At 37.2% G+C, this 21403-nt stretch overlaps 1 pseudogene; it reads left to right on the plus strand.

Annotated features, from left to right (window-relative positions):
• Positions 1-337: 337 nt before the first annotated feature.
• Positions 338-9198, plus strand: LOC100942899 (annotated as a pseudogene).
• The last annotated feature ends 12205 nt before the right edge of the window (positions 9199-21403 follow it).

The raw sequence follows: 21403 nt of genomic DNA on the forward strand, positions 1-21403 counted from the left end.
CTAGACTCCACTTTTATTACCTTTTTTCAATATGTGATTGCTGGGAATCACAATGTTCTCTACAACTTAAGTGATGAGTTATGATTAAAACTTTTCCAATCCTAAGCATAAATTTAAAAACGTGCACAGAATTTAATTCTAACGCAGGCTGTGACACTTGCTCTGTCTTACCATACCATGTGAATTTCACGCTTAGGGGTCTGGCTCTCTGGTCTCATTGTTCCTTCCACTCAGTCATTTTGTATGTAGACAGGATGAACGTGTTAGTATTTTTGGTATCCTAGTCATGTTTCATAGCCCTGAGTAGAGCAGATGTTTGTGAGAACAAACAAATAGAATGGTCCATGGAGAGAAAAATGAAGTGAAAAAAATCACTGCTAACCTTTGTCTAATGCATGTGAAATGTGACGACAGCATAAGTATGTGAGTGTTGCTTTATTAATCTCAGGGAACTGAATTTCATTCTCTTGCCTTGAAGGCTTAACTATTTCTCTTTAGCCTTGTAGTTGTGACTTTTGAGAAACCTAGTTAAAATTTAAAGCACAAAAACTTTAATATTCCACATGAATGTGCAAAACAAATTACACAATTTCATAAATCATTCAGAATTTTTCATCTTTCATCAGCCTACTACATATAATCTACAGTTGGATATTTAACACATAAATTCTGAGTTGATAATAATACCATTTAACCATTTGTTAGCTAATTATCCATGGTTTGCCTGATCTTATACTTTGGAGAATCAAACATTTGAGATCTTAAAAAAATGCTGTTGGAAATTTAAATTATAATCAAGTAAGTCTAAAGGTTCAAAACATCTTATTTCTGGTAATTCAAAATATTCCACTGAGATTAAGAAGGTACATTTCTCTGTTGGGCTGTATATCCTTTAAGCAATGCTCTATAAACTTTTGATAAATATTGAATGGCATTTAATTCAAAATATTATATTCTGACAAGAAAAAAACAGAAAGACACCAAAGTTTCCCAATGGGTATTTATCTGGATTCCATTTAAGGTTTCTATTTCTCTTAAACAGCCCTAGATGTAACTGCTAATCTTCTCAAGGTTTACCAGAAAAAAAGTCTTCAAATGGTTCTCTCCTCTACTCCCTGCCCACTCCAGGTTCTTAATTCTTAACCTCTTCCCTTTCCCTTCACAATGAGAAGGCAAAATTCCATCCACTCTCATTTTCTAATTCTGAATTAATCCAGAAATTAAGAGAAAATTAGCGACATAAACTAGAGTGCCAACCTGCCTTCTTCCTACCTCTCTGGATTATATGGTGCCAAACCTGTCATGTGTCACAGTTCACAAAGCTCTGGGGCCAGATGGTAAGGGCACAGGTTGCCATAAATCCCTAGAAAGCAATTGGAATCAGTCTGGTGTTCAGTTGGCTACCCAACACTTGTCCTGTCTACAGACCAACACAGGCAGGAGCCCGGCTCATCATCAGCTCTTAAAATGTACCAACACTATTTATAGGCCCTTCCCGCAGGCCTAAGTCTAGATCCTAATTTGACACAGAAAAAATAATTAGACCTCAACTTACCAGGGAAGTACTACTTTCATAATGAATCAGAGGTAGAATGCCCATTTGGTTGAATCGGTTTTTATAATCTACATCCTTTTCATGAAGTTTCACCTCTTCAAACTCACAATAACCACCTTCAACAATTTAAGACTTACTCTTTAAGGGGGGCTCTGAGTAAAGCTAAAACAATTTTAGATTACTACTCACTGTCCAGGAAGGAACTATTTTAAGCTGTAAACTCAGAGAAGTTCTTAAAGTCAGTATCCCTAACCTATCAGCCCGGTATTTGGAGAAAAAGCTTAGTGCTTCAGCACTCAGTATCTTGAAAGGAAACAAAAGACACCCCAGCTGAGATTCTGAAGTTAATGAAGAAACTACTTGTTTACCGAGGTATGGCAAGGTTAAGAGAACCAACAGAAGATGCAGAAGCCCCAGAGACAGCACCAGCGGGAAGCTGCTTCTGGTTTCACACCTTAAAGAGATGAGGGGAGACCATAGGACTGTATAAGCAAAGGCCTGTCAGAGCTGATGGGAGTTGTAATCCCAAAAGGAGAAAAACCACTTCAGTAATCACAACAAGGGGTCAAAAAGGAGCAGAGGAGATGTAGAAATAGCAGAACCTCCTTCCCTTGGGCGTTCTCATCTGCTGTGGAAACCTCCTGTTCCTGCATCTAAGCAGACATCAACGCAAGGCAGCCGGCTGGCATAGCCCAGAGCACAGAAAAGGGGAAATGGGCAGAGCAGGAGAATAACCAGTGTAATGACCTGGGACAACAGTGCAAAACAATGGCATTCCTAGTGCTTCCATGGAGCACTGATGACCATCTTGGAAGTCATGTGGATGCAATTATTGTGGCATCTCAGGCACGGAGACAATTGGCTCTGTATAGATGTAGAGGTGGCCTTCTCTGGTGAGATAAGCTCACAGCAGTTCTTGACTTCAACTTCTGAGGGGGAAGGAGTGGAAGTATCTTTATTACTGTCAACAAATACAATTTTTCACTTACATTTTTAAAACTATTATACTTATTGATTTTCTAAACTTTCACCTGGTCAATTTTATTTCCAAAGGCAGTATTTTTATTTTTTTTCCTAGAATGACAGAGCATTACATGGAGTTATAGGAGATATGGAGATATCCAGCAATGTGTCCCTCAACCCCATGCTTATGGAAGAGCAAGGAAGAAATACATATTTAATCCAGCTGTACCCTGATTCTCATTAGAGACTCCAGTTTCAACTTCTTTATAATCAGCAATGCACAGAGAATCTTATTTCTTAATTGTGGGGGAGAAAGGATAAATGAGGAAAGAGAGGCCTGATGGAAGGGCGCTAGCAAGAACTTTTCACATACAGACCATTATTCTCACATCCAAAATGTAATTTGCACATGCTCAGTGAGGAAATGTTTCAAAGGGTAATTTAAACTTAAGGTAAACAACGGGTCTAAAACAAAAGGCAGTCTTCAATCATTTTTTAAAATAGTAAATGTAAAGCTTGGAAGAATACTTTCTAAGCACCCTCACCACCCACATTGTTAGTGAAAATTACACCTGGCAATGGAAATGGTGACACAGCATAGCATATATTTACCCAGTAATGTTCCATGCAGATGAAAGGAAAACTAAGCTTAACGATACCAATTTAAAGGCATAAAAGCTAAAGAATTATTCCAAAAACCTTGGCATTCCCAGACTAAAATTTCCACCAGGGACTGGAGCAGTCCTCTTGCCAGCAGATGGCTCCATTAGGTAAGAACACCTTATGATCCTTATGACGTGTGGAAGAACCTCCTAACCCTGGAAGGTCCTGGTGACTACAGAAAGCAAAACCATAATTACAGGAGGCATGGACTTCCCTGGTACCTATTAGGTCCTGTTACATCACAATCCTTTAATTTACTTCAAATTAATTATAAGTAGCTCAAGTTCCTTCCCAGTAAATTGGCAGGATCACCAATACCAGTCAGTTTGGGCACTGTACCCTCCCCCAAAATTGCCAAAATAGATAGATATGTAGGTAGATAGATGGCAGATACATTAAGATAGATAAAAATTGACCTCACATCTCATAGCCTTCCAGCTTTTGAGCAGGGGGCCTCTGCAGCCGCCACCATTGCCACTTGTGCTTTGGGGACCATACCAAGCCACTGAGAAGCATTTGTCTCTTACCATCTGTCCAAGCTTTTGTGCCATCTGTGGCCCAAGCCAACAAGCACTATTTGTTGATGGGAAGCTTCTGGCAGCTTTGCTCACTTTTGAGCAAAGTCTGGCCCTGCAAAGGCTTTGCCTGCCCTTCAGGCCACAGCTCTGTCCTCAGAGCCTCCCTTCAAGCCCCTGTCCCTCAGAGCTGCAGCACCTAAGTGAGTTCAGGCCACTGTATCCCAAGAGACCTACGCCCCTTCCACTTCTCAGTCATGAAAAAGAAAACTCAGGTCACATACTTTTTTCTCCTTATAACACCATAAAGCCAGATTGGTTCCTTCTTCTCCTTTATGGGAAAATTAGGCCTAATTGCTTTATAATACTTAAATACACACACACACACACACACACACAGAGCACACAAGACTTTATATATATATATATATATATATATATATATATATATATTTCAGGCTCCTTTATTTCATGAATATTTGCAGAACATCAACTATAGGCAAAATATTGACATAATCATTGAAGATAACATTGGCATAAATGTATCAATTTTATGAGGAAACAAAAGCATTATCTACAAATCAATTATGAGATAAGTGTACTCATTACCACCACTCCTAGTAAAGTTGAAGATCCTAGCTAGTACAATTATGATAACTTAAAAATCCTAATAGTTTGTAAAAAAAAAATACAAATTTCATTACTTCTGAGTTACCAAGTTACTTGCAAGTTACCAAAAGCAATAGAAAAATTCAGCGATATAGCTAACTTCAAAATAACTATACAAAATCAGTTATATTCCTATATAAAAAAGAATTACAAAATAATATTAGAAAAAGAAAGATAGCATTGTATCAGCAACCAAAATAGAAAGTACCTATTGATATAGCTTTAGCAAGAGCTGTGCAATTTTTTTTTGAATACATAATCATTTACTACTTTTTGTTACAGAATACACAAGATAAAATACAAATAGCAAACAATTTTTTTCCTTATTATGTTTTTACCAAAGTCTAAAAAAAAAATAGATGACTAATATATATAAATAAAAGTAAAAAATAATTTCTAAAAAACAAAAAAAAAAGAAAAACAGACTTTTTTTTTTTGCAGTTTTGGTCAGGACCAGGCTTGAACCCACCACCCCTGGTATATGGGGCCAGTGCCCTACTCCTTAAGCCACAGGCGCCACCCAGCACATAAGACTTTTTAATGGATTGTTTCAGAAGGTTCCATATCAGCCTGCCAGTATCATCAAACTAAAAGACCTCTGTGGGTAAAGAAAACTCAGGCAGTGGGAATCTAAAGGCCTACAAACCCTCCTAAGAGGAAAAATGCCATTGCTTTCCTTCCTGACAAATTTATTGCAAAAGAAAGTGAAGCACATCAAAATTCCTCACAAGGTGACCCTCCAATACAAAATTCATAAGAAATCTATTTGTTCACTCATTAATCCAAGAAATTTTATTGAGCATCAACTGTTTCAAGCAGTAGGAAAGTCACTGGAGATGAAATAATGAGAAAAAAGTCTTGTCCCTGTTCTTACAGAGTTTGCTGGCCATCATCAACAAATGATCAACAAACTACCAGCGTGCAAACAGCTGGGCTCTTCTCTAAAGAAACATAAGAAGTGCAAGTCACCAACCCTGTATTGGAAGAGTGTTTAACCATAGCTGAGACAGGATAGAGACATTTTAATGATAAAAACCAAAAGTAGAAATAATAGTTTCATACACAATCTCAAGAGCGACTGAACATCTGCCTCTATTTGAGGGAAATAGAAATAACTTCAGGAGGCCTCGGTGTTTGAGTCAGGACCCAAGGCAGGTTCCTGACAAATGGAAAAGCAAGGAGAGGAAATTCTCAAATTACATTAGAAAGTGAGCTGCTTACTTTCTAAAGTAATCCCTTTGAATTCAAGGGATTCAAAGAACCTTTAAGGGGAGAAAATGTACTTAATTCACTTTTATTTTTTAATGAATGTTTTCAATACGCAGATTCTCAAATTTATCTATCATTTCACTGTTTAGGAAGTGGCTTGTAGCTATATTTTCAACCAGGAGCCATTTGATAAACACATAGCCCATAAGTCTATTCCTCAATCTTCATTTTTCTTGAAAAATGGTATTTCTGTTTCTTTCTACTTTGGCCTCCTTCTGGAAGATGAGGAATTAGGAATTTGGCAGAGAAAACTCTCCATACAGAAATAGACACTTAATGTAATCCTAAAGGAAGAGTAAAGTGCGTGATCTTTCTGAAAGGTTATTTAGCAACTAGCATCCAAAGTTCAAAATTGAGCAAACCATCTGGCCAGATAAATCTACTTTCTAGGAATTTATCCTCAGAAATAATTGTAAATTTTCACAGAGTTTGATGAAAGATGTTCATTGTAATGATATTTGCAATAGTAGAATAAATTTAAGGCAACTTAAATGTCCAAGGTTGTGGAAATGGCTAAATAATTACTGTATAGCCATATAAAAGAATGATCTTTAAAGTATTAAAAGATATAAGAAAATGCTCAAATTCAGGTTACAAACTACAAACGTATCACCTCAAGTATATAAAACCTTACATGGGGGAGAAATATTAAAAATGTCAATATCCATTTTCTCTTGGTGGTGGTAGCATTATGAGTGAAACATTCTCTTTCCTTATGGTTCCTGTATATCAAATTTTCTACAATGGAAATATATATTTCTAGCTCTAAATGGGACTGGATTCCAGAAGCTTTTAAAACAGCCAAGAAACACTAACAGGTCTCAAACCCCATCTGTTATCAGTTTTAGATTTTTGACTATTGCCCATCTTTAATAACCCTCCTGCTCATTACCCATTTGCCTGTGTGGCCTAGCAGGTGAGCCCTGTGCTCTGAGCCTGAGTAAATGAAAAGAAACACTGGCTTCTATCAGCAACGTTGTTTTTCTTTCATATTCAGTTAACCTTGCTCAGCCATCCATGCATTCAGCAAGATAGACTATTTAGAACTTAGACACTCATTTTTAAATTCCGTATCTTCTCTACCCCAGTAAACAAGGTGCTAGCTTCCAACATCAGGGCCCACACCTAACCCAAAGCAAATCAGCAGGAGGGCTGATTATCCTGCTCACCTGCTAGGCTATGACTCTGAGGCGGCCTCTACAATCTGTCTCTGAAAGCAGAGTGAACTGTGGGGCACAACCTTGGGTGTTGGCTCCATTAGAGCACGATGAAACTGGAAAACTGGAAGGGAACCCTTCCCATTTCCACATGGAGCTGCAGAGAGTCAGAAAGAGCATTGCTACCACGCTTAATAACCACAGCAACACAAATGTAAGGCCAACAGTAATCATATACCCTTTCTTGAATCCATAACAGAAATGAGGTCATAAGGAACTCAACTAGCCTACCACAAGAGACAGGTGCCAGAAAGGAAAAAACATAAACATTTTCTTACCTGAAGATGCTACTGAATCCTGTAAAAGTTACTGAAGAGGTCTAGCTGTGCACAGGGCATGATGGTACCTCAGCAGCGTAAGGGCCTCAGCCATGGAGGCTGCAGAAGCCAGAGCAATAGGAAGCAGCAGCCAGAGCACGAGGCTGCACCCGGGGAGTTGTAGGTGGTGGCAGGGGTGCAGCGGGCCTGAGGGAGGAGCAGCATTCCGGGCTGTGGTGCAGGCCGCTGGGACAGGACAGCATCACTGCACTGCGTGTGAAGCTTTAATCAGAGCCATGAGAAAGTAATTCCTTTTTGATCTGAGATTCAGTTCCAGGGTTTCTAAGGGCTTGTCAAAATTTCCCCAAACAATCCCCTCAATGAACTTCACAACCTTCACTTCTATTTGTCAAATGTGGGCAAAGACAACCACCATAGGATGGCCCGGGCTGCATCCAGCAAACATTCTCCAGCTCTAGAGCATCTCAGCTCAATTGCCGGGGATTATGCGAAATAAATTCACAGTGTGTGCAACAGATGATTCTTATTACAAGACAGGAGAAAGAATGACCCAGGCAGAAAAAGAATCCCGCAGCTGAAGCAAAAAGTTATCAAACCTAGGGACCATCTGGAGGGGAAAGAGTGCAAATTGGGAAAGCACATCCAGCTGTTTCAGATGCCATGCCGAAGAGGAAAACCCTGCAGATAACAATTCGAAAGACACATGGCAGCAGCGTGTCTCTCAGCACCTGTGTAGGGACAGGGTGATTCACTGACTGGCCTTGAATGCCTACAACAAACCTGAGATGTTTACAGGACCCCCAAACGATGGCGTCAGTCAAAAAACAAGAACTCCTGGGGAGCAATTCTCCAGCAGGTAGCCAATCTAAATCCCAAGGACCTCTCCTATACCTGGATAGTGTTTTTAAAGAACTTCAGAGAGACTGGCCAGGGTAGAATGAAAAAGACAAGGGGGTCCTTGGAGTTGGTGCTCTGTAGAAAACTAACCCCATCTCAGAAGGCTACCCAGCACCAGCCGTTCAGAATCTCCAGTATGTTCTAGAAAAGATGCAACATCTTCTCTTCAGAAATGGCTTTTAGATTCAATTTTACTGATCCTTTAAAGAATTAAAAAGGCCAATATCTCCCTTCACAAACAGAGTACCACCAACACTAAATAGCCCTTTGAATCTCACCAGTGAAAAATCTGCTGCAGGCCTCCCTCCCTCCCCTCCTGCACCTGCCTCTGTCCCTTCCCCACCTTCCCCTCCACTGCTGCCTTCAGCTCATCTGCCCATCTCTCATTCTCCCCAGATTGTAAATTCTAACTCCACTCCCCCTAGCACTCCAGAAGGCCAGGAACTCAAGACCCACCTGTTGATAGTTTTAGTCAAAATGGTAGTATTTATAAAGACCAGCAAGACAAATATACCTCTAGGTTTTCTCAGGAAATCATACGTCCTGGTTCAGATTTAATAAAGTGTCCAAACCCTACAGAAGAAAATCATTCAATAGCTCACAAAAAATCCAAAAAGAAGTCTAAAAACCACAAGGAAAAGCCAAATCAAAAATCACAGCGCTGAGACTGTTGAAGAAAAGGAGGAAGACCTTAAGGGAGAAGAGGAAATTGCCAAGGTCAGTAACTCCAGTCCGAATTCCAGTGGAGGAAATAAAGAGAGTTACATTCCTTCCACAGAGCTTTCAACAACTGAATTCCCCGATTATTTGATAAAATATATCACTATGGTCTCCTACGAGTAATGCCAGAATTACAAGGATGCCTTCAATGCTGAGCAGGATAACTACAAAACTTTGCATGCCAGGATGGAGACCATAGCTAGAAGAGTTATCAAACCAGATGAGCAAAGAAAGTACCTTTCTCTGGGTTCACAAGAATATCGGAATGTTCATGAAGAAGTCTAACAAGAATTTCAGAAGATCAGTCTAATCCCGATTATCATGAAGAAAAATACAGATGTGAGTAGCTTCATAGCACGCTGGCTCACATCAGAACACTAACAGATGAATGGGACCAACAGCAAGCAGAGTCATGGCCCGAGAACTCTGCTTGGAACAGAAGTTGTGAATAAACTGAAGTTTACTTATTATTTCTAATTCTAGGTCAGTTGCTCTAGATTCTAAAAAGATGAAACTTCACCCATCAAAAATTTCAGTATTAGTAAACTTAATTTACTTTATTTTTTCTTCCATTTTACTTTGCTTCCCTGCATTTCAAAGCTGCTTTTTCTGGTCCCTTTTCTCCTCCTTGAAACTGACGTTTGTTAGTAGAAATAAGGTTTTAGGTATTGGGAATTCCGTGCCTATACTTCAAATCAGTTTTTTTTTCCCCTCAAGAAAACTTGTGTTTGTCATTAGAAATGATTTTTTAGATATTAGAGAACCAATGTTCACACTTAAAAGTTGTGTGTGTTCACAAAAACCAGGAATATGAAAGATGAAATGCTTTTGGATAAACATAAGCCTATTTTCTGACCTTTTTTGGTGTAAACTCATTGACTTAAATGGTAGAATAATTAGAAATTTGCATAATATGCAAAAAAATTTAAACATTGTGTTGGGGGGTTAAGAAATAGAAAGGTACAAGAGTATAGATATGTGTATGGAGTTACGTAACATATATATTTACAGATTGACTCAATCCAGAACATTAAATCCACCCTGCAAGTTAACCCCTTATTGCAATGGTTGCCTTAACGTGTTTGCTAGTTGTGTACATAGGACATAGAGGGGTCAAAACTTAGCTACATGGCTTCACACTTGATTAGAGCAACAGGAAGCACACTGTGGCCTACCCCTCATCTGATAGTGTGCTAAGTCTGTGTTTAGAGGTGGTAAAGGAAAGAAAAAAGCTGCTATTCTCAGTAGGCCAAACGTTCAGGTTAAACAACTGACCAATGTTACTGTAGAGTTTTGGGGGCTTGGAGTTTTCTGTGTCAAATCGCTCCTTCTTTTTGTGGAAGACAAAATCGTTTTCATTTCAACAGTTTATCAGCTTTATTAATGTTGGACAAAAATTGATATGAAAATGAAACGGATGTATAGTTTGGGGGGCAAAAGCATAAAATTACATGAGTAGGCAACCTATTTATATATTGCTATAATTATTTTTTGAAGAGAGATATGCAAAGAAGTTATTACCTATGGGAATTATATATTTAAAGATTTTTTTCATCCTGGGTGCCAGGAATATAAAGAAGAGTAGATATATTTAACATAACATACTCTGTGATTCCTCAAACTGCACAAAGTTTAGTTTAAATCAACATCAACAGGTAAGCTCCATGAAATGAATCTGATTCTTCTGATGGCCTTGTCTCTTGCCAGGGTGTCATGACTTACGTGCGACCATAAGTTACATGGTCAAAAGTAGAACTTCGAACTAATGTTGGTTCAAGTTGTTGTCATACTGTATTTTTTCAAAGGGCTGCCTGTGGAAAAGGGAAGCACTATGTTTACAAATATGTTTGAAATGTTTGCCAAAATTTTGGTAGTCTCTTTATTTGTCTCCAGCATCCAGAAGAAAACAAAAATTAGTAGAATAGTGAATAAACTGTTGGAGGCAGAGTGTGAGTTAGCAAGAGTATGTAAAACCTTTGGGGGTCACATATTGGAAGAGATTTTGTACCACACTGCAGGCTTTTCATGCACAGACCTCAATGAGTATAAAAGAAAAATAGTGAGAATATTAAAAATGCACTCTTCGTGGGGCAGGCAGTGCAATACTGTCTTAGTAGCTACAAGAGGATGATGTATAACCTCTCTAAGTCACAGCACAACAGGAAAACCCACAACTGAGAGTGAAGCAGGCCTTGCAAAAACCCCTAGCCACAGCAGTCTCACTCTAAACCAAAGGAATTGCTAGAGGCAATTGAAGCCTATGGTACATAACAAGTAACCATAGCAACAACAAACCTCAGACTAACCCAATTTGTGGTCAGATTAACTGAAATCCAAGAAGGGACACTAAGAAAGGGGCATCATGAAGGGTGGGGGGAAAACCTGGCCTGCTGAACCTAGATGTCTGGAAGGACCATAAAAATATGGATATAAAGTAACCTAGGTAACAATGACCAATAAAGAGACCATTGATGACTCATAGAAAAGGCCAATACTGCCTGGAGATACTGAGAGGCCAAAGAAAGACTTGGCAGCCAATTTCAAGTCGAGACATTATTTATACCCTTGCAGGCTTTTGCCTCTGGTCTCTGTCAGCTTTTCACTTTAGGGAGAGGGATCCACTTCCAACTCTCTTCAGAAATGCTCTAAAGTTTCTTTGTTCTTCCTAAATAAAATGTCTCTGTGTTACTCTGAAACCTGTGTAGGACACTTTTGCTCTCTATCCACGCTGCCTGTGCCGCTCCAGTTTTATTTCCAGTTTCCATTCATTTTTACTTTCAATTACCACCATCCCTCAGTTGAACTTTCCAGCTCAGCTGAGTAATCAAACTAGGTCAACTGGGTTCGGGGAAGTGAGACCCCCTGACTCCCAGAAAAATCCTTTCACTGAGGTTTAGCAGAACAAAAGTCAAGCCCATTTCCAGGGACAAAAACTATTGACCTCAATCACTGATGTGCTGCCCAAGATATCCAACTTTCAAGAAACTAAATGATGAGGCTTATGAAAAGAAGAAAAACACATCACGCCGACAAGAGACAAAGCCATCAACAGAATCAGATTCAGACACACAGATGCTGGAGCTATCATGTAAGTAATTTAAAATAACTCAGCTGTTAAAGACTCTAAAACAGGGTTTCTCAGCATTACTGACATTTAGGGGCGGATGATTCTTTGTTGTGGGAGCTGTTCTGTGCCTTGTGGAATGTTTGGCAGCATCTGCAGCCTTTAACTACTACATTTTATACCACATAGCACTTCTTCCAGTCAGAACAGCGGAAAATGACTCCTGATATTGACAAACGTCCCCAGGAAAAGAGGGTAAAATCATTTGCAGTTAAGAACACCGATCTAGCAAAAAATACAGATAACATACAGTCAAATAGATAATTTCAGGAAAGGGATGAAAATAAGAAAGAATCAAGTGGAAATGCAAGAAATAAAAAAGAAGTTACATAAATGTAGAATGCAAGCCATGAGACCAGACATAGATGCCACACCAGTGAAGACAACATTTATAACCTTGAAGGCACATCAGTGAAAATTAACCACACTGAAACACAAAGGGGAAAAAGAAGTGAAAATGTTTTTAAAAAGAGGACCCGGAGCTGTAAAACAGTATCCAACATATCAACATACCATATTTGGAATTGAAAAAACGTAGGGAGAAGAAAGCAGAAGAAATATTTGAAGAATAATGGCCAAGGATTTCCAAAATTAATGACAGACATAAAACCCACAGATTAAAGAAACAGAAAACCTCAAGCAGGATACAGAAGAAGGATGGGGAAGGAAGAATGAGGGAGAAGAAAGAGGGGGAGAGAGGAAGAGAAGAGAGGTGAAGGAAGGGAAAATAAACCAGAATGTGCAATAAGCTGCTAAAATACAAAGAGAACATCTTGAAGGCACTGAGAAGAAATAGACATAAAGGGAAAGAAAGATAAAAATCACAACACGCTTGTGCCAGAAGACAGTGAAGTGACACACTTCAAATACCAAAAGAAAAACCTTTCAAACAGAATTCCATATGCAACAAAAAATATTTTTTTAAATAAAAAAGAAATAAAACTTTTTCGGAAAAAGAAAGCCAAAGAAAATGCATTGTCAGTACACTTAGAAGAAATGTTCAAGGGACTTTCTCAGCAGAAGGAATATAATACTTGACAGAAATTTGGATCTACACACAAACAAATGAAAGCTACTGGTAACGGAATGAAAGGCCGGAACATTTACTTTTTCTTATTCTAATTTTTACCTATATAAAAGATAACTGATCTTCTATAGCAGAAATAACAACAAGGTATTATGGGTCTGCAGTATATGCAAAGGTAAAATTCTGAAAACAATGACACAAGGGAGTGGAGGAAGGAATTGGCAATGAACCATTGAACGGTTCTTACACCACACATAAAGCAGAGCGTTATTTGAAAGTAAAATGTGATAAAATACTTTGCATATTATAAATCCTAGGCAATCAATAAAACATTTTAACAAGGAGCTATAATAACTGAATGGTGAATATAATAACTAATGGCTCAATTTACCCTAAGGAAGAAGGGGGGGAAAAAGAAACAAACTACAATGAAAAGAAATAGAATACAGCATCAAGATGGTAAATTTTAATTCAACCATATCAATAAACACAAAACTATGCATGGTAGAAAAACACCAAGTAAAATAGAACATTTCAGGTTTTATGTAAAAAAAAAAAAACTACTGTATACAAAAACCTATTTTAAATATAGGTTTATAGGACCATAGAAAAAAGTAAAATGGAAAAAAATGATATATTTTACTATCACTAGTCAAAATAAAGCTGCAGCAGCTATATTGAGACAAAATATTCCTATAAGGAATATAATCAGATATAAAGACAGACAGTGAATACTGATAAAGAAAGTTAATTCTCCAAGAAGATATAATGATCCTAATTGTGTAGGCAGATAGCACAGAGCTTAAAATTATATATAGCACAGAGCAAAAAATAACAGAACTGGAAAATGAATGATTATAGCTTGAGACTTCAAGACTACTCTTTCAGTATTTGATAGAACAGGAAATTAGAAAATCAGTAAGAACACCCAAGATCTGAATGAACAGCACTATCAACCAACTCAACATAATTGACATTTATAGACCATTTCCCTCTACAACAGCAACAGACATGTTCTTTCCAAGTGCACAAAACACCCACCAAGATAATTATGACAACGGACCAAATGTAAACAGAGGAAAGAACGAGTATATCCTCTGAATATGATGGGATAGTACCTAACAAATGCAATCAGTGTAAACTGATTTCTTTTACTCTCAATGAATCCCCAACAATAAAAAAAGAATATAATTTTGTCAAATAATCTGTATTTCTAAATACATTCCTATTGAAACAATGCCATATTTAATAAATTACCCCACCTATGTGAGCTCACATTGTTAAACAGCAATAAAAGATAATTTTATCAAAGATTTAGCATAGTAGAAGACCAAAATTATACTTGCCAAACTAATCACCATTCTATCTTCTAGTTCCTTCTTACTATTTCCTATGTAATCTTGAGTTATTACATAGATCAATGACCTTCTTCATTCCGAGCTCCCAGGATTGTAGTTTATCATTCACCAAACTCACATTTGAAAACTTCTCTACCTTTCTTCAAATGTGATTTCAGCGATAAGTCTATGTGTACGTACATCTCTTCCCTGACACTGAGCAGTATTCACTCAGTATTCTACCATTGATAGGATCTTGTTCTGGTTGCCAGAGGACAGCATTTAACCTTTTCATCTCTAGAAGCCATTTTCTCTCCCAAGATCTTAAATTGGCGCATTTGTATAATATAGATATCCTAAATATTCATAACTTTGCCTTTTAAAATCCATTTGAAGTTAGTTTCTATTTATTCTGATTTGTTATTTGTGTCCTCAAAAATATCTTAGTCAAGGGTATCCCCTAGTAGGTGTGTCAAACCTACAGCCTGCAGGCTGCATGTGGATTATAGGAGGATGAGGACTTTTTGTTTATCTGTGGTGACAAATATCACAAAAGTATGCATGGGACTTTCCTTTTGCTCATCAGCTTTCATTATCATTTGTGCATTTAATGCAAGACCCCTGATAACTCATTCTTCCAATGTGCAAAAAAGCCAAAAAATGGACATCTCTTAGTAAATTAGGAAATAATGGAATGGCTTTATATTTTTAATGCTATAGGACTTGCCTAATCACTGTGCACTGGGTTTTATAAGGCTCCCTAGGATAAGCAGGAAACCAACACTGAGCATTATTGGCTTTTTCTTATTCTTTCCCAAGGGGTAAAATATAGCCCCAAATGCAGACCTATGAAGTCATCATTATCATCAAGCATACACCACATGAGATGCTGTCAGACCCAACTCCTTTGGATTACTGATTTTCTATATTTTAGAAAAGCTCATAGAGTTTTCATTGCTTTGTTAAGAGTAATTTCTCAGCTCGAACTCTAAATCTCTAGGTGGGGATACGTTCAGTCATATGATTAAAAGGCCCCTGGTAATTGTAGTGTGAACAACTGTTAGAATATAAGTATTTACAAATAACTCCTCCATTCTCACCATACCACTTTAGTAGATAATGTGAGGAGTTTTGATCACAACTTGCTTCCTAAAAATTCAGCCAGATAAATAACTTGGAAACAGTGCAATGGGGTCATTTCACCCCTCATTTCCTTTCTCTTAGCTTTCTGCCCATCTACCACTAAGCTGAAAATTCCTAGAAATAGCTATCTCCTTTATATTTGGTAACTTATCAATAATAGTCTTTCTTCTTTGCTGCTGGTACCATTTCATCTCCCAGGTGTACCCCAGAATTTGCCAATCTACTCCCTAAAATATTTTACCGCAATAAACATGTACAAAGCCACTGTGCATCTCTGGTGCATTCTCAGTTCTAAATATCTGGCAGTAAGTGTATGGAAAACAAATCTTACCGACACTAAATTTCAGGAAACCCTGGCTTGACAGAAGGGCAAGATTATAAGGTAAGAGGGATAGTTTTGTAAACTTTCCCTGTACATTCACTTTCAAAAGTTTATACAAAGTGTTGAAAACATTTCAATGGAACTTATACTGAATGATCAATATTTATATAAAGATAATTTAGACTAAAGCTCTACTTAATTTAAAATTAATTACCATCTAGGAGCTATGGAGAACTCAAAATAATCAACAACAACAACAACAAAGAACAAATAATCCCATCTATCACTGGGAAAGAAGCAGGAACAGAACCTTCTCCGAGGAAAACAGATGAGTGGCTAACAAACATATGAAAAAATGCTCATCACTCCCAATAATCAGAGAACTGCAAATCAAAATCACCCTGAGATGTTACCTAACCCCAGTAAGATTTATCTCACATCACAAAGTCCCAAAGTTGCAGATGTGGCTGTGGAAAGAGGGGAACACTTTTATGCGGTTGAGGGACTGCAAACTGATACAGCCTCTTTGGAAGGAAGTATGGAGAATTCTCAAAGAACTCAAATAAGACTGCCCATCTGGGGGTGGTGCCTGTCGCTCAAAGGAGTAGGGCGCCAGCCCCATATGCCAGAGGTAGCAGCTTCAAACCCAGCTCTGGACAAAAACTGCAAAATAATAATAATAATAAAACTTCCCATTTGACCTCACAATCCCACTACTAAGCATCTACTCAGAAGAAAAAATATCATTTTATCATATCAATCATTTGCATTAGATTGTTTATCACAGCTCAATTTACAATCACCAAGATGGGGAAACAACCTAAATGCCCATCTACCCAGGAATGGATTAACAAGCTGTGGTATATGTGTACCATGGAATACTATATTGAGCAATAAAAATATGGAGACTTTACATCTTTTATATTAACCTGGATGGAGTTGGAACACAATCTTAAAGTATCACAAGAATGGAAAAGCAAATATCCAATGTACTCAATACAAAAGTGAAGGCAGTAGATGATCTAATTCACACCCCCATAGGAGAAAATCTCATTTCAATTCAAGTCAGAGGGAGGAGGGACTAAGGGAAAAGAGAAGCAGAGGGGGCCTTTGGGGGGGCTCCCTCTTATTGGGCACAAGGTAGGAGTATGTGACACACTTTTTGAGTGTGGGACACAAATACAAGAGGGACTCTACCTAACAAATTCAAATATTGTGACCTGGTTGTTTGTACCCTCACATTAACATGAAATAAAAATTAAATTTAATTAATTACCTCACCTATTAGAACAGACGATATTATTTGAAACTATTAACTATTAACAGTAGGGCTTAACAGTCTTAGTTCCTGTCCAAAAGAGTCGCACAGTTGAAGCATATTTTTGGATGGAATGCCAGTAGATTTCTCTTTAGGTTAACTATTCTGAAAATCACTGAAACCATCACTAAGGTTAATGCCACAGTTATTAGGCACTGATGATTGTTCCATCTCTAATCTAAATCTCTATCCTGACCAAAGGCTTGCTATCATAAGCTCATTTACTGTTCAACAGCTTAATGAGGAGGCATGACTTAGAATGTGCAGAGGAAGAACCTGGAGAGTCCACAATGCTTGGCATGTTTCAGTTTCACAACCTCATCAGCAGAAATTACAGGATCCATTTTAAATGTACTTCTCTTGCATACTATGATTAATGCTAAGTGCAAATGTCGAGTTAACATATGTGAATCTAATTCTATGTTAATAAAGAAATATTGAAATTACTATAAGAGATTGTTCAGTATTTAGTGATAGAATAGTGAAATTAATCCCCTGAGATTTTTCATATTACTAAGGATAGGAGAGATGAGGAGAAAATATAGAGCAGTTCTTTTGAACTCTAGCATTAGTAGTCTGTTTTTCTTTTTTTTTTTTTTTGAGACGAGCCTCAAGCTAGCCCCCTGGGTAGAGTGCCATGGCATCATTCTCACAGCAACCTCCAACTTCTGGGCTGAAGCGAGTCTCCTCCAAGTAGCTGGGACTACAGGTGCCCGCCACAACGCCTGGCCATTTTTTGGTTGCATCCATCATTGTTGTTTGGCGGGCCCGGGCTGGGGATTCGAACCCGCCACCTTAGGTGTATGTGGCTGGCACCTTAGCCACTTGAGCCACAGGAGCCGAGCCTGTTTTTCTTCTAAGAACATAAAGTCAGCCTCTTAGTCCTTGTCCTACCATCAGACAGGGACCTGGGATCACTAATCCTTCATATAACCTTAGGATAATCATTTAAATTCCTGTGTCTGTTTTGCATCTGCAAGAAAAGGCATACTTATGTGGAAAGTCTTCTATTTCTACATGACAGAAATGATATAGGAATTATATGTCATTCTATGTGTGAAAGTGACTGGAACATTTAACAAGCATTACAGAAACAAAGTGAAGTTTATGGAATTTTTGATGTTGGAGTCTTCCTAAATGCATGCATTATTTCTTTGCTAGCCGTAAAAACTATCTAAAAAATTGTTTGCTCCAAAACAGGAGAAGGCAATTATATGCCCAATAATTGGGTAATTCTCAACCTCAATACTATTGATGTTCGATATGAGATTATTCACTGGGGGAGTTGTCCTATGCATTGTGGGATGCTGAGCAGAATCTCTGGCATGTACCCACCTCTGTAGTTGTGATGGTAAGAAAAGACTCGGGACTTTGCCAAAATCATTTCTGCCTGAGAACCATGGATTTATGGCTTTTTTATGTATGTGAACATCAGAACTATTTTGTCAAGAATGCATCAAACTCTATAAAGATATGCCTAAGTATATTAAATAAGCCATATGTGTGCATATATATCTATAAAAGATCACAAAAAATCAATGTTCAAGCGACTAAACCTATTATTAGCACACTAGATGTTATTAAAATATGATTAAAAGGGTAAGAAGCGTATCAAGCATCAGAAAAGTTACACATCAAAAAAATAAGAACACAGTATTAAAAATTCACATCAATTGAACATCCAAATATGATCAGATGCTGTATGATCAAAACATAAATGCAAAATAAGAAGGAGATAATTAAGTCAATTTAACATTGATGTTTTTCCTAATTTGTTAAAGCAAAATTTGTAGTGTCATCAGATGACACCAATCAAGTGTGTGTTTAGGAGGATCAAGGCTTAATTATTGAACTATGAAGAATGAGAACAACGGCCCAGATAATTTGTGAATTTCATAGCCAGCTTCTGAGATCCCCATTATTTAATGACACTCTGTCAGGATTGAAATACAATAAAAGAAGAAAATATCATTTTCCTACATTTTACTGGGTTTTATTGCTGGGTTTCTGGCAGCTCAAGTATGCCAGCCATCTGGTTCCTCTGGAGAGGCTCAAGAATGGTAAAAGTATGGTCCACTATGAAAATTATTAGAAACTGAAAGCAATGATAAGCTCCCCACTCCCAACAAGAGACAAAGATTGTGAGTAGATGCACACTCTTGACTGAGAGAGAGAGAGAGAGAGACCTCACTCAGGGCAAAAGCAAAGCAAATACAAAAAGGGAAGAAGGTTGATGGATTCTACATTTTCTAGCATGTCACCAGTTACCAATTAATTTTTTTCTGTTGTTTTATTTATCTAGAATAAAAGCCTATCATGTGGAAAATGCAAGTTTGTAAATGTCCTCATTTATTCCTCAGGAATTTAAAAAATCCATTACAAATGACTAAGTCTGGGACGGTGCCTATGGCTCAAAGGAGTAGGGTGCTGGCCCCATATGCCAGAGTTGGCGGGTTCAAACCCAGCCCCAGCCAAAAACTGCAAAAAAAAAAAAAAAAAAAAAAAAAAAGACTAAGTCTGACTCCTACCTAACTCTGTATTGTTGATGTGCTTAGAAAATCAGGGATGACATCTATCATTAAATGTAACTTTTCCCCTTGTTTTATATCTATAAAACCAATAAATGTCCCAATCACAGGTGCTGTTTTGAGTGAATATTAAATAACATTTATTAAGTAGTTAGTATATACCAGACTTTTACCAGATGTCTCCAGAAATTATAACATGTAGTCTCAGAATAAACCACAAAAACATACGATGAACACAGAGAAAACATTTGATGAAATCCAATATCCTTTCATGATAAAAACATCTAACAAACTAAGAAAATAAGGAAACGTCCTCAACCTGATACAGGGCAGCGACAAAAAATTCTACAGTTATCTTCATAACTAAACAGTGAAAAACTAAATGCTTTCCCTCATAAGATCAGGAATAAGACATAAGTTAGGGTATACTTTTAAAAAACTAAAAGAGTAGAATTGGGATGTTCCTAATGCAAGGAAATGTTAAATGCCTGATGAGTACTCCACTTACCCTGATGTGATTAATTTGCATTGAATGCCAGGATTAAAACATCACATGCACCATATAAAGATATATAACTGTTAATGCACCCACAATAATTACAAGTAAAAAATTTTCTTTAAAAAGACAGAATGTCCACATTCACCACTTTTATTCAACATTCTAGTGGAAATTTTAGCGAGAAAATGGGCAAGGAAATAAAATAAGACCCAGGAAAATAAGTAAAACTATCTCTATTTGTAGATGGCATGATGCTATATATAGAAAATCCTAAGAAGCTCACTAAACAGCTAGTAAACAATTTCTGCAAGACTGTGGAATACAAGATCAATATACAAAAGTTAATTATATTTCTATATACTAACACTGAACAATTTAAAAATTAAATTTAAATATCAACGTCATCTATAACAGCAACAAAAAGAAGAAAGTACCTATGAATAAAATTAACAAAATAAATGCAAACCTGCATCCTTAAAACTATAACATGTTGTTAAAATAAATTAAGTTACATCTAAATAAATGGAAAGACATTTCATGTAAGGTTAAAATAGATCATACTCTCCATAGTGATCTACAGATTCAATGCAACTTCTATTAAAGTGCCCACTACCTTTTTTCCTGAAATCGGCAACTTGATCTTAAAATTCATACAGAAGCGCAAAGGATCTAGAATAGCTGAAAGGACCTCGAAAAAAAGAACAAAGTTGGAGGAATAATATTTCTAATTTCTAAACTTACTACAAAACTACAGCAATCGAGACTGTGTGATACTTGTGAAAGGACAGACACAGATTGGTAGAATAGAATTGAGAAATCAGAAACAATTCCTTACATTCATGCTCAATAATTGCTTCATCAAGAGTGCTAAAAAAAAATTCCATGAGGAAAAAATATTGTTGAAAACAAATGGTATTGAAAGTGCAAAAAAAAAAAAAAAAAAGACTGAATTTGATCCCTTCCCTTACATCATACACAAAAATAACTGAAAATGGATCAACTACCTACCCTACCTACATGTAAAAGCTAAAACTATAAAACTCTTAGAAAAAATAGGAATAAACTTTTGTGACCTTCTTAGATACAACACCAAAAGCCAAAAAAAAAAAATTGGATTTTATCCAAATTAAAATCATTTTGGTTACAAATGATGTCAAGAAAGTGAAAAGATAATAGAAGTGAATAAAATAATAGAAAATCATATATCTGATAATTTAGTATTCAAAACACTTAAAGAATTCCAACTCAATTATAAAGATACCATCTAGTTTAAAAATGAGCAAAGGACTTGGGGTTTTTTGTTTTTGTGTTTTTGAGACAGTCTCACTTTGTCATCTTGGGTTGAGTGCTGTGGCATTC

This window comes from Otolemur garnettii, unplaced genomic scaffold, assembly GCF_000181295.1.
Source record: "Otolemur garnettii isolate 467f Iridium unplaced genomic scaffold, OtoGar3 scaffold00017, whole genome shotgun sequence".
NCBI lineage: Eukaryota > Metazoa > Chordata > Mammalia > Primates > Galagidae > Otolemur > Otolemur garnettii.